The sequence below is a fragment of the Pinus tabuliformis genome, chromosome 4_2, assembly GCF_031772625.1.
Source record: "Pinus tabuliformis cultivar Carrire ecotype Pingquan chromosome 4_2, CPIR1, whole genome shotgun sequence".
Classification (NCBI taxonomy): Eukaryota; Viridiplantae; Streptophyta; class Pinopsida; order Pinales; family Pinaceae; genus Pinus; species Pinus tabuliformis.
In genome coordinates, this window is record NC_142304.1 from 73,661,154 (window position 1) to 73,674,753 (window position 13,600).

The window sequence follows — 13,600 nt, forward strand, 5'->3', positions numbered from 1 at the left end:
AACCAACAAGCTAGGGCCCACTTCGCTGCAACCCATAAGCCTAAAAATGTGCAAATAAAGAATGGCTATGGGTTGGAAATGTTATTACTCTAAAATAGCTTTCCAATGAACATACTAGCACCTCAAACCATTGATATTGCAAAAGATATGCAAATCTGAAAAATATTATTTAGGTTTGGGATCAAATCTCCACTAAGGTGAAAACTCAAATGTTTATTCTTGCAAATTTTTAATCTCAACAAGCTTGGTATGCATTTCCTACTTCAAATAATGATCAAAATATTTTCTTTTTAAATTTAAAAATTAAAAAACATTATTTTAAAAAAATGAGTGAAATATTAAAAACATTATTAAAAACAAAGGGAATTAGTGAGTTTTTTTTAGGAGTAAGTGTTGATGGTGAATTCATTCCCAAAAAAACACACACCCAAGAAACCTAAGAACTCACCTTCCTCTTGTCACTTGACTTTTTCTTGACATTTTATTTATTTATTTTTCATTATTATTCTTTTTCATAATATTTTTTGCAATAATATTAAGCTTTTGAGCCTTGGTTTCTAAATTATCACAATTTAAAACCCCCCAAAAAGAGAGGGTGCTACTAATATCATTGTTTTGAATATAGGGGTTGGTCTTAAGATTTGGTTTTAATGGTATTGACTATCAACACCGTGATTTCAAAAAGATTGCAATTTTATCCCTAAAAAATTGTGGGGTGGGGGGTGCTACTAGGAGCAACATTTTTTATTGAGGGGTTGATTTTAAAGTTTTGATCACGATGATACTAGTTGTTAAGTACAAATGTGCCAAAGAATTTGTAGTTTTTAATAAAAATAAAATGAAGCTCAACTATTAGCAACAATTTTTTATTTGGAGGTTGATTTTAAAGCACTTTTCAACCACATTATGATGTTATTAAGGCCATAACCACAAAAGGTGATAATTTAAACCCTTTAAAAATAAAAGTGTTATTGGTAGCATCACTTTTCTAAATGCAAGTATGATTAACTAATAAATGTCAATTTATTGGAAAAAATGAAAATTCTTGAGGGTTCTTGTCAATTTGGTAAATATATTAGAAATTATCACAAGTTGAGTGTAGTCACGTCACCAAAGAACAAGAATGGTTTCCCGTAGTGTATGCACTTTAGAAGCTTTAATATTATATCATATGTCATCTATTTAAGCTCTTCTTAGATCACTTGACATTGAAGCATTTAGCCAACAGACCAATGCATTTACCATTGGTTGTTGTTGTGTTGACAATTTGACTTTGAAGTGGTCATGAAGCTAGGGAAGCAAAACATTAGACTTGACCAACTTTCTTAGCTATAACATAGGGAATCTACAAGGATCATTGACAAACACCTTGATACCAAATCTCTTTCATGCAAAAGCCATCAATACTTATTGTGATGGCAGTGATGTTGTAAAACATTATGTAATGTTATGTTGACTCAATCAAATTATTTAAAATAAAATTGAAATTAAAAAAATTATTATTATTAATATAAGTTTGAGTTAGTCAAAGCAGCAATCAAGCGGGAGCTCTGTAACTCAAGCGCGCATCAGCGAACCAGAGCGGCGTAGGTCGACAGGGAACTGCGGATCGGCTGGAGTTGGCATCGCCCTCGTATGGGGCCCTGTCCTCGACTTAACAAGGGTCGGTTTCTCCCTCGAGGAACTCAGTCATGGATCGGGGAGATGGCTCCGAAACCCCATCAGAACTGCAGGCATTTAGTGCCTTGGTGGCAGCCTCAGGAAAACGCCAGCCTTCTGGACCTCAGCTCAAGTTTGTTAAAAAGCTGGAAAGCATTCCAACGGTGTCCTTGCCGGTGGAGGACACATGCAGATCAGCTCTGAACCTTGCCGAAAGAGGACTAATCGGACAGTTCACAGGGCTATGGCCCTCCCCGAAAGGAGTTGAAGAATGGGTAAAGCGCAACTGGATCCCCCTGGTCAAAGAGGGAATAAAAAGCCATTTCGTGGGCAAGGGTTTTTTTGTGTTCGTGTTCGAAAATGCAGAGGATAGGAGCCTGATCTTCAGAAATGGGCCATATTTCATGGGCCCTCAAGGACTGTACCTGAATAAATGGTCTCCCGATTTCGACCCATCCCAAGATGTGCCTAAGGCAGTGCCAGTCTGGGTGCGCCTACCACATCTTCCACTCCACTGCTGGAGTCAGAAATCACTGCAATCCATTGGAAATGCACTTGGCAGATACATAGATCAGGCTCCAAGGAAGGATCAATACTCCTGTGCGAGAATCTGCGTGGAGGTTGATCTAGAAATCGGGCTTCCCGAAGCCATCAAGCTCTCGGTGGTAGACTGGACGCATATTCAAGAACTAGATTACGAGCAGCTTCCATTCAAATGTCGATACTGCCACGAATACGGACACTTCGCAAGATATTGTAAGAAGAAAAATGAGGAATCCACTGAGAAAGAAAAAGGAGAGCAATGGAAGCAAGTTAAAAAAGCAACAAATAATAGGCAGAGCAACAAAAACAAAGGCAAGGAGACAGGGAGCAAAACAGGACAAGAAACGGAAAGCCAGCAAAACACCGGGAGCAAGGAAGGCACCAGCGCAGTGGAGGACAAGAACCCATTCGAATCTCTCACACCACCCACAGAGCCCCTGGAGAAGGAGCATGAAGATCCACCTCAGCACAAAGACAGCGAAATGCAAGATCCAGGTAACACATCTAACCCGAATCCAAGCAATAACACCTCCCCTTCATATGCAGACATAATCAAGCAGAAGAAGAAAAAGACAGAAAATGCTGGCTCATCGGATGATGAAGAAAGACCATCCAAGCGCGCGGGAAGGAGATCAAACAAAGAGGTAAGGGAAGAAGAATCAGAAAAGAAAAAAACCCTAGGAAGTCAAGCTACCATAGAAATGACTCTGGGAAGAAATATCAGGCCAAGGGCATCCAAGGGAGGAGGCCCCACACCAACAAGTTGTAAATGATGAACCTGAACTTGGTATCTTGGAACTGCAGGGGTCTGGGTAATCCCAACAAGGCAGAGGCCATCAAAGATCTAATGAAAATGGAACCCATAGACGTACTCATGCTCCAAGAGACCAAAATAGAAGGGGAGACCCTTCTAAATACCAGCACCTCTAAATGGAAATTTGACTCAGGGAAGGTAATCAGTGCAAGAGGATCAGCAGGAGGAATAGGCACATTCTGGTCAAAGAACCTATTCAACCTTGGCAGAACACATGAGACTCAACATTGGATATATACAGAACTTTGGCACACAGCAGGCAAAGTTAAACTAGATTTGTTTAATATGTATGTTCCGGTGCATTATGAGGAGAAAAAAGAATGCTGGAAAACTCTAACAGAGTACATAGAGCAATGTAGCCCCACGAATATAATCATAGGAGGAGATCTGAATATAATCCTAGACCCAAAAGAAAAACGAGGAGGATCCTACACAAGAGATCCCTTCCTCCTCACTGTGGAAAATCTTATCCAGTCATGGGACTTGGTAGACTTCAAACCGGTGAAAGGATCATATACCTGGACAAACAATAGAACAGGGGAACAACACATCTCAGCAAGGCTAGATAGATTCCTCGCCATCAGCGCTATTATGATGGATAATAGAATAGTCCTCTTCAAGATCCTGCCAAAATTAACATCGGACCACAAACCAATTCTTCTGCGCATAAAGGAGGAAGAAGACCTCGGCCCTCTTCCTTTCAGATTCAGTCCTCTCTGGGCCAAAAGAGAGGGGTTTCTTGAAACTGTACAAACAGCTTGGGAAAAAGAAATCTCAGGCTCCCCAAGCTATGTATGGGAGCAAAAAATTAAGAATACCAAAAAGTCACTTAAAGAATGGATAAAGAAAGACACCAACTCCCCCACCAGCCAGAGGAAAGAAGCAACAAGACAGTTGGAAGAATTTCAACTGGGGCTGGAAGAGAAAACCATATCAGCCATAGATCTAGACAAAGAAAAACACGTCCAAAGGAAAGCATACAACTCCTTTAGAAATGAGGAGGAATTTTGGCGATTAAAATCTCGCAGCCTGTGGCTCAAAGCCGGGGACAGGAATACAACATATTTTCATAGACAGTACAGGGTGAGGATCTCGCGAAATCACATCGCAGAAATTACTACCACCAATGGTCAGGTATGCAGAGGTTTTGAACAGATTAAGGAGGCAGCAATAAACCATTTCCAGAATCTCCTCAGTGCTGGAAAAGATGGAAGCGAGGAGGACATAGAAGAATTCCTTACCAATATACCCCAGCTAGTAAGCTCAGATGATAACGAATCTCTTTTAAGGCCAGTCTCAGAAGAAGAAATAATAAATATAGTCTGGTCCATGGAGCCAGATAAAGCCCCAGGGCCCGACGGATTTTCAATTCACTTTTATAGAATATGCTGGGAGATAATCAAAACTGATCTGATGAGAATGGTCCAGGGCTTCATGAGGAAGGCAAAAGTCGGAGGTGGCATAAACTCAACTTTCCTCGCTTTAATCCAAAAGGAAGCCAACCCAGGCACATTTGAAAGATATAGACCTATATCATTATGCAATTCATCCTATAAGATCTTGGCCAAGCTGATGGTAAATAGAATTAAGCCATTACTTCAAAAATTAATTACCCCAGCACAAGGAGGTTTTGTGAAAGGTCGACACATCCTGAACAACGTCATCCAAGTGCAGGAAGCACTGCATTCAAGTCAACTGCGTAGAGAACAAGGTATGTTAATCAAACTGGACATGTGCAATGCTTTTGATAGGGTAAATAGATCCTTTTTATACATGGTTCTAGCAGCTTTTGGCTTCAACCAGAATTTCATTGATATAATTAAAGCCTGCCTAGAAAAGATATGGATAGCGCCAATGATAAATGGAAGACCTACAAACTTCTTCCTAGCCACAAGGAGCCTGAGACAAGGTTGTCCCCTCTCGCCCTTCCTCTACATCCTGATGGCTGATTCCTTAAGCAGGAAGTCAACAATGGAAAAACAAAAAGGCAGTATTCCAGGGATCAGAATAGAGAAAGGCATAGAACCAATGAACCATGCATTATTCGCGGATGACTCGCTCCTGTTGGGGGGGGCCTTCCTCAAGAATAGCATCAGCTTTCAAATCCATTCTATAGAAGTTTTGCAGCATAACTGGCGCTCTAGTAAGTGAAAAGAAGAGTGCAGTCTATGGCTGGAACACAGACCAACAATCAATAAGGAAAATAGCAGAAGATCTGGGATACAAAGGGTATGCAGAATGGGAAAGAATTAAATATCTGGGACTTCCCATAACTCTGGGCTCAAACAGGAATCACCTGTGGGATGAAGTAATAGCTAAATACAAGAAGAGGATAACAGCGTGGGGAGGCTTCTGGTTATCTACAGGAGGCAAACTCATATTAATCAAATCCATTCTCTCAGTGCTGCCAACATTCCAAGCGGCTCTGATGATGGCACCCAAACACATTTCAGACCAAATCTCAAGGTATATTCACAATTTTCTGTGGAACGGGGGGCGAGGGAACAACAATCGATTTCATTTAATCAAATGGGAAACAATTAAAAGGTCGATGGTGGAAGGAGGCCTTCAGGTGCGCGATCCTGGGTTAGCAAAAGTGGCCTTGGGGTGCAAACTGTTGTGGCAATTATGTGTGGAGCCCAACCATCCGGTAAGTAAGATCCTTAGCGAGAAATACCTTAAAAATCGATCCATTATGAGCTATAAACCGGAGAAGCATCCCAAAGGCACGCAGGCCTAGAAGCTGTGCGTAAAAGGTATCGAATTTTTCAGAAGTGAATTATACCAAATTCCAGGCAACGGGAAGAATACGAACCTCTGGAAAGATCGCATAATGGGACATCAGCCACTAAACCAAAAAGCAGAAATTGCCGAGATCAGAGATTGGCTCCGAGCGAGAGGAATTAAAAAAATAGAGGATATAACAGAATGGGACAGCAAAGGCAATTGGCTGAGATGGAAATGGCCCAGGACTCCAGAGCATTTAAAAAACCAGTTCGTTGTTCTCAATGAAGAAATTGTTGATTTCACACCAATCCACATTGATGAGGAGGACACTTGGGGATGGGGCAAGAAGGGAGTATACACAGCAAAGCAGGGATACTATCAACTACAAAGCCAACAAGATACATCATATTAGGGATCAGCCTGGAAGCAGATTTGGGACAGCTTCAACATCCCAAAAATCAACTTCTTTTTTTGGACCCTATTTCATAACAAAATCCTCACAGCAGAAAACTTGAGCAAAAGGGGCATAGCAGGGCCACACAGATGCATTCTTTGCAAAAGAGAGCTAGAAACAGCAAGCCATCTGTTCATAACATGTGAGTTCGCGAAGGAGGTATGGTTTATTTTCTTGTCATGACTAAACATGAGTGCCCCTCTCCAAAGCACAATAACCTCCATGTTCACATCCTGGAATGAAAACTACCCTCACCGAATTGTCAACAAATCAATTTGGAACAAGGTATGGACAACAGTGCCTAAATACGTTTGTTGGAAAATCTGGTTAGCCCGGAATGAGGCCATTTTCAACAACACTAAGCAACCAACAATGAAAGTGGCGGAACAGGCAAAGAAGCTCCTCCTAGAAACTCTAAACCATCATACAACAAAGGAAGATAACTCACTAAGAAAAGAAGAAAGCGTGTGGCTGGAAGACTACACAGGAAAAGGCAGACAGCAAGCACCATCGCGACCAATCCACAAAGAAAGGTGGCAGATCCGTGAAATTGAAGACAACTTTCAGAAGTGGAGGAAATCCCAGGATATATGCACCATCCTCTTTGACGGAGCCTCAAAAGGCAATCCAGGGAGATCAGGAGCAGGAGGAGTGATCTACTATCGGAATGGGAAAAAAGAAGAATTCAGCTGGGGCTTGGGAGTGAAAACAAACAACCAAGCAGAAATACTTAGCCTCTGGAAAGCTTGCCAAATTGCAAGTAAAGAAAACCCAAAGGAAATCTTAATAATAGGAGATTCAGAACTGTTGATAAAAACATTGGCAAAAAAGGAAAAGCTTAAGGATCCGGCACTAAACAAGCAACTATCAAGAGTGAACAGAATATTGAAAGATCTTTGCTCAGTCCAAATATATCATATTCTTAGAGGACTAAACAAGGATGCAGACAGATTAGCAAATATAGGATGCTCCCTTCAGGAAGGAATGATCAGCATAAATGCAGGAAATCCAACTAAGGCAAACATCCCCTAAGTGAAAGAGTGTTGTAATCAGCTATGGAAATTGTAATGGTCATTTAGGCAATGCCCGATCAGCTTACTATCAATAAAAATTAACCGTTTCAGTTAAATATATATATATATATATATATATATATATATATATAAGTTTGAGTTAGTCATTTGATGGTTTTATGGATGGTGATGTACAAGCCCACGGTATTGCATAGCTCATGGTATTTATTACAATGAAACCTATTTAAAGGCTTGAGTAAGCGTACTAGCTTAGAGATCCATATTAACTCCGAACTTGATCCCTCTTGGCATTTGGCAGATTTGGATTTAAGATGGATCTAGGCTGGTTCATAGAGATTGTCAAATTCCTCATTTTGGGTTCAATGCCCAAGCATCATGATCAATGACAATGGAAACAACTAGTGGTACATGTGGGGAACCACTGGTTGATAGTAGGGAAGTTGTACACTTTATCACTAGATGGGATAATGTAGATATGCATGTTGGATCATGACCGCCCAATAATACTATGGAAGCATGTGCACTAAAAGGAAAATACCTTCTAGCAGAGGTTATAACGAAGGTTTTTAGTGTTACAAAATTGGAAAAAACTGTCAAAAAAACATTCGCTAAAACATTCGTTTGGGATAGCGGATGTTTTGGCTAAGGTTTTAAAGGAACTTCATCACAACCGAAAAAAAAATACGGGTGGCCATATATTCTAACAAATGTTTTTTTTTTTTTTGCGGTGTGCTTAATGGAACAAGTAACATCGGTGCGCTACATATATAAAAGCATCGGGCGACATACATAACTAAAAGCACCAAGGTTGTTAAATTTTCTTATTGTTCTATGTTGTATCAGCTACTTTAGCCCAATTTACTTCTTCATTAACAATTTATTCAATTATTAGCAGTATAACCAATCATAAATGTAACTGAAGAAAGAACAATATATGTAGTGACAAAGAAGACAACATCACAACCATAAGAGACAATAGATTGGTCCAAGACCAGGGAAAAACCCCACAAGGGGGAAACCCTTTCAAATCTTATTCTTTAATATATCATCATAAAAAGTTTTCAGCATAGAGTACAATGAACCCAATACATATGTTCGTAGTGGATACTAATAAATCAGATCTACATATCTATATAACAAAAGAGATAAACACATATCTACCAGATCATTGAAGCCAACTGATAAACCCAAGAACAAAACCCTGGACGTGTGAAAATTTCTAAACAGAAATTCTATTACTACAGCAACTGATTTATTTCACCTACTTATTATTCCCAATAAGTTATTTATGAAATCCCTTCAGTAAATAAATTATACTGCAGATATCACACCATTATACAGAAACAAATATATGCACAATCGGGAAAACCGATGCAGTAGAGGAGGGTTTTATTAATCTTCAGCAACAATCGCTTTTACAGAAAAATTTACATAGACACTGGGAGAAAACACCTGAGACTTTTCTCCGAGACTTTCTAACACCCTATAAAGCTTCCTTTCTCTGCTGCGTCAGCCCTGTGTCATTCTGTGTGGCTCTGCACAACTCTGGTCCCTCTCTGTGTCATCCCTGCGTCTCTCTGATCTGCGTCTCCCTTGCATTGTCTCTCAGAGTTCCTGTGTCACTTCTTCTGAGCCCGTTGACTGCTGCTAATCCCCCCTCTTCCTCCACCCTACAACTTTCCCTCTAAAATCGATCTCCTCTGAGTATTTGTTGGTGTCTCTCCAACTGACCCTCAAGCCTCCTCTTATACCTTTTTTTAGTCTTCAATGGTTGAGATTAAGTCCCTAATCAATGGCTAATATTAGATTTGGCTTGATCCTCGTGATTTAGAACCTTCTCACCCAATTTTATATTAATACCCATTAATATATTAATTTTCCTAAGTTTAGACTTAGGAACTCCATTAAAAATATTAATTATTTTAATATCTCTCCAACCAGATGGAATTTCCCAAAACGATTTATGGGTTTTGGAGATCTTATGTACCTTATCCTCTCAACCAATTTTCATGGCTAGAGCACATCCGATGCTACCACAAATAAACACTCCTTCTTAGCGAGGAATGTTCTCTAGTAATGCTCCACCACTGAAACATCACACTGATCCTCTGTACCGGTACCTGTACTGATGCTTGGCCTGCTGCCTCACATCATATGCACTGTTGATCCCTGTACTGCTGCCCATGACACTGCCACATCTGTATTGCAGCTCCCTCTCAATATGCTGCCCATGCTGCCCCTGGCACTGCTAATTGCTGCACTGCAACACTTGACACTTATCCATTTATGCTACTGAAATGGATTCTTTACCACCCCCATATTCTCCCTGAAATAAACAAACATTGTTCTCTTGAGGGCCTTGGTGAGGATGTCTACCACTTATTCTCCTGTAGGAGTGTAGCTCAACTTTATTGCACCTCATTAGACACAGTCTCTGACAAAGTGACACCTGATATCAATGCGCTTCGACCGATCATGAAATATTGGATTCTCAGAGAGCTTGATGCATCTCTGATTATCACACGTGATCTTGGTCGCATACATCCTTCTACTAAATAGGTTTGCAAGCAATTTTCCAAGCCATATGGATTCGCACGAAGTTGTGCTAGTGGCCATATATTATGCTTCAGGCTCAGAGCTACGGATTTCTGTTTCCTACTACACCAGGAAGTCATCCCCGATCTAATGTTAAAACAGTACCTTGTGGTACTTTTCTGATCTACTGAACTTCCAGCCCAATCTGCGTTAGTGAATCCACTCAGCCTGATGTCATTGCCTCTGGTGTACAATATTCCATGCTTGATTGTTCCTTGTATATACCTAAGAACATGTTTGGTTGCTGCCAAATGTGCTCCCTTAGGTTCCACCATGAACTAACTGAAGGTGTTGATAGCGTAACAAATGTTTGGCCTGGTATTAACCATATACATCAGGGATCCTATGAGATCCCTATACAAGATGGGATCAACACCTTTATCTTTTGATGCATGAATTTTCTTCTAGTTGGTGATCATTGGAGTAGCCATAGGCCTATAGTCCCACATCTTGAATCTCTTCAGGATTTTTGTAGCATATCTCCCTTGTCCAAGGAAGATCTCACCTTTTTGCTGCCAAACTTCCCACCCTAGGAAATATGCATCTGTTCCAAATCCTTCATGTCGAATTCTGTGGCTAGATTCTTCTTACAGTCCTTGATGAGCCTAGATGATCCTATCAGGAAGAGATCATCCACATATAATACTAGGACTAGAGGCTCATTCTCTACAACCAGATAGTAGAGATTGGGATCTGCATCAATCTTAACGAACCTCGTCTTATGCAAGTAGCCATCAATTCGACCATACCATGCTCTAGGTGCTTGTTTAAGCCCATACAAGGATTTCTTTAATATGCATACACAAGATTTCTTCTCATGTGTCTCAAAGCCTTTTGATTGTTCAATGTATACTTCCTCTTCTATTACCCTGTTCAAGAATGTCATCTTGACATCCATTTGATGAATCTCCCACCCCATCTGTGATGGAAGAGATATCATGGTTCTAATAGATGTATACCTGGCTATTGGGGCGAAGGTCTCTTCGTAGTCTATTCCTTCCTTCTGAGCATAACCCTTTTCCACAAACCTGGCTTTGTATTTCTCCACACTACCGTCTGCAACATATTTGATCTTCTAGATCCATCTTGAACCTACCATTTATCTATCCTGAGGCCTAGGTACTACTTCCCATATATCATTCACCATTATAGAACTGTATTCCTCCACCATCGCATCCACCCATACTTCATGTTGAATGGCCTCCTGAAAACTAGAGGGTTCCCCAATGTGAGCTACTAAGGCCTGGTATCTGTCTGGTTGTCTTCACTCCCTTTTACTGTTCTTGGGTGCACGAATGAATTCTTCTACATCCAGTAGAATCTGTCGGAGTTCCCGACTCATTCTTCCTCTAGTAGTAGGCACATTTGTCATCTCTTCCTCTTCCTGTGATTCCTCCTGTTCTAAAGGAGAATTTATGGTACTAGCTTCCATTGGTTGAAGTGGTTTGACCAATGGCTCATCTTTTCACTACTCCTCAGAAGGCATTTCTCGAGATTTTCTAAAAGCTCTATCCTCCATGAACTTTACATCTCCCCGAACTACTACCTTCCCACATCCCATAAAATATCCTTTTCTGCAGTTTGATCTAACTTCTTCCTCTTCTCCTCGGGTACACGACAATATGCTAAACTCCCAAATATCCTAAAATGACTAGCTTCAGGTGTCTTCTCGGTGAAGACCTTCTCTGGAGTAATCTTTCCCAATGCCCCATGAGGATTTCTATTCTGGACATAGACTGTCATGTTGCATGCTTCTACCCACAAGAATTTTGGCATACATCATTGCCCTAGTTGCTTCCACAATAGTCCTGTTTTTCCTTTCTGCTACTCCATTATGCTCCGGATTGTAGGGAGTTGTTCACTCTCTTCTGATGCCCTCCCTAGCAAAAAATTATGTGAAGTCCTTGGCAACATACTCTCCACCATTTTTTGAGTGCAACAATTTTATCTTCTTTCCTGTCAGATTCTCCACTAGAGCCTTGAACTCTTTGAATCGATCGAAAACCTCATCGTGGTTTTTAGAAAGTAGATCCAAGTCTTCCTGGAATGGTCATTGATGAAGGTGACGAAGTATTCAGCACCACTAAGAGCTTTTGTGGACATCGGTCTGCATATGCCTGAGTGTATCAATCCTATTACACTCTTGGCCCTATTGTTACTTCTTGGAAACACTGCTTTGGCATACTTGCCTAGAGCACACCCTATGCATACATCATCTCATTCAGTACTAAGATCTGGAACTCTTGTTACAGTTTTTCTGAGAATTCTCAGAGCCCATGGTGCAAAAGTACCATCATTCTGTGCCATAGTTCATTCAAATCCCTGTCTCCATTATTGCTTATCAATGCCATTGGTGATTCTAGCTGTAACCTGTACAACCTGTTACTTCTGATTCTAATCTGGACCTTCCTTTTCCAACTCGGGTGTTTGATGTATACTTTCTCCTTAATGAAGAAAATGTCATAACCCTTGTTTTGAAGTTGAGATGCGGGAAGTAAGTTCATCCCTAGTGCTGGCACATGCAGCATATTGGTAGTGTTAGAGTCGGTCTAGTAGCCCTCCACCAGAGATCAAAGCTCTTTGCATTTCATGATTAGGTGTCTCATCAGTGTGATCATGTTGCATTGCATTAGGCATGCCATAATCCTGGTGGAGGGAGTTTGTGTCATTATTCCCCTCTTGTTTGGCACTGCTGGTTCAGGTTTGTTCAAGTAAATAAAATCCTCAAAGGTTCATTCATCTTGCTTTAAGTTTTAAGGTCTTAGGTCTAGGGTTGAGTCCATTTTTGTCTTGAGAAGTCATAAAGGACCAGCAGGCCAGAGGGATGTCCTTCATTAAACATTATTTCAAAAATTCTCATCATTGTACAGCTAAATTTTCACCTTGTTCTCAAAAACTCTGTTTTTGAAAACAAAGGTCATTATCTCATTTTTGTAAAAGTTCTCAAAATTTCAAATTCTTCAAATGTCGAAGTGCAACCTTGGTCTCCTTTGCCAAAGCATCCTAGAAGCTATCCCTGCAAAAATTTCAGAAGAAATCATCATTTCAAACAATTTTTCAAAGAAAAGAAATCAAAGCTCAGAGCCAATTAATTCAAAAAGTGTCAACACTCAAAACATTACAAAGTGGGTTTTGGGCAAGTAAAAATCAAAAGAAAACCTATAAAATCACATCACTCCTCATTTACAACTCATTTTCCTTTTACAAGCTAAGTGAATCCTTGCAAAGTCGATTTGAGGAGTTCTTGAGCAAGTTGAGCAGTTTCAGGGGCGCGCTACGCGTCAGGAGAGGCGCGCTACACATCAGGGGCGCGCTACGCGTCAGGCAGACTTTTTCAGTGTTATTTTACAAGTGCGCTACGCGTCAGAGGGGCGCTACGCGTTGGGCAGGGCGCGCTACGCATTGGGGTTTCAGCTCAATAAACTGCCAGCAAGTCATCAAATCGATTTTTCTCTCAGGCAAAGTGCAGGTAGGCTTCTCCTCTATGCCTAGATTTGGTTTTGCAAATTGAAAAAGAGAATTAATATGTTCAAATGCTATGTGAATGATAAATCAAAACCCTCCCTTGTTATGGAAAATTTAAAGTTTCAATGCTACTAGGGTTTCAAATTTCTCTTGCTGTCCAAGGTTGCCCATTTGTAAATCCCTTTTACCCTCATTTTCATCATCTTTCTCCCTCAAATTTTCCCTTGAAATTTCATCATTCTCCTCTTTAAAATTCCTAAAAGCATACTTAATTCCTAAACCCTACTTCACTTTAGAATCCCACAATTT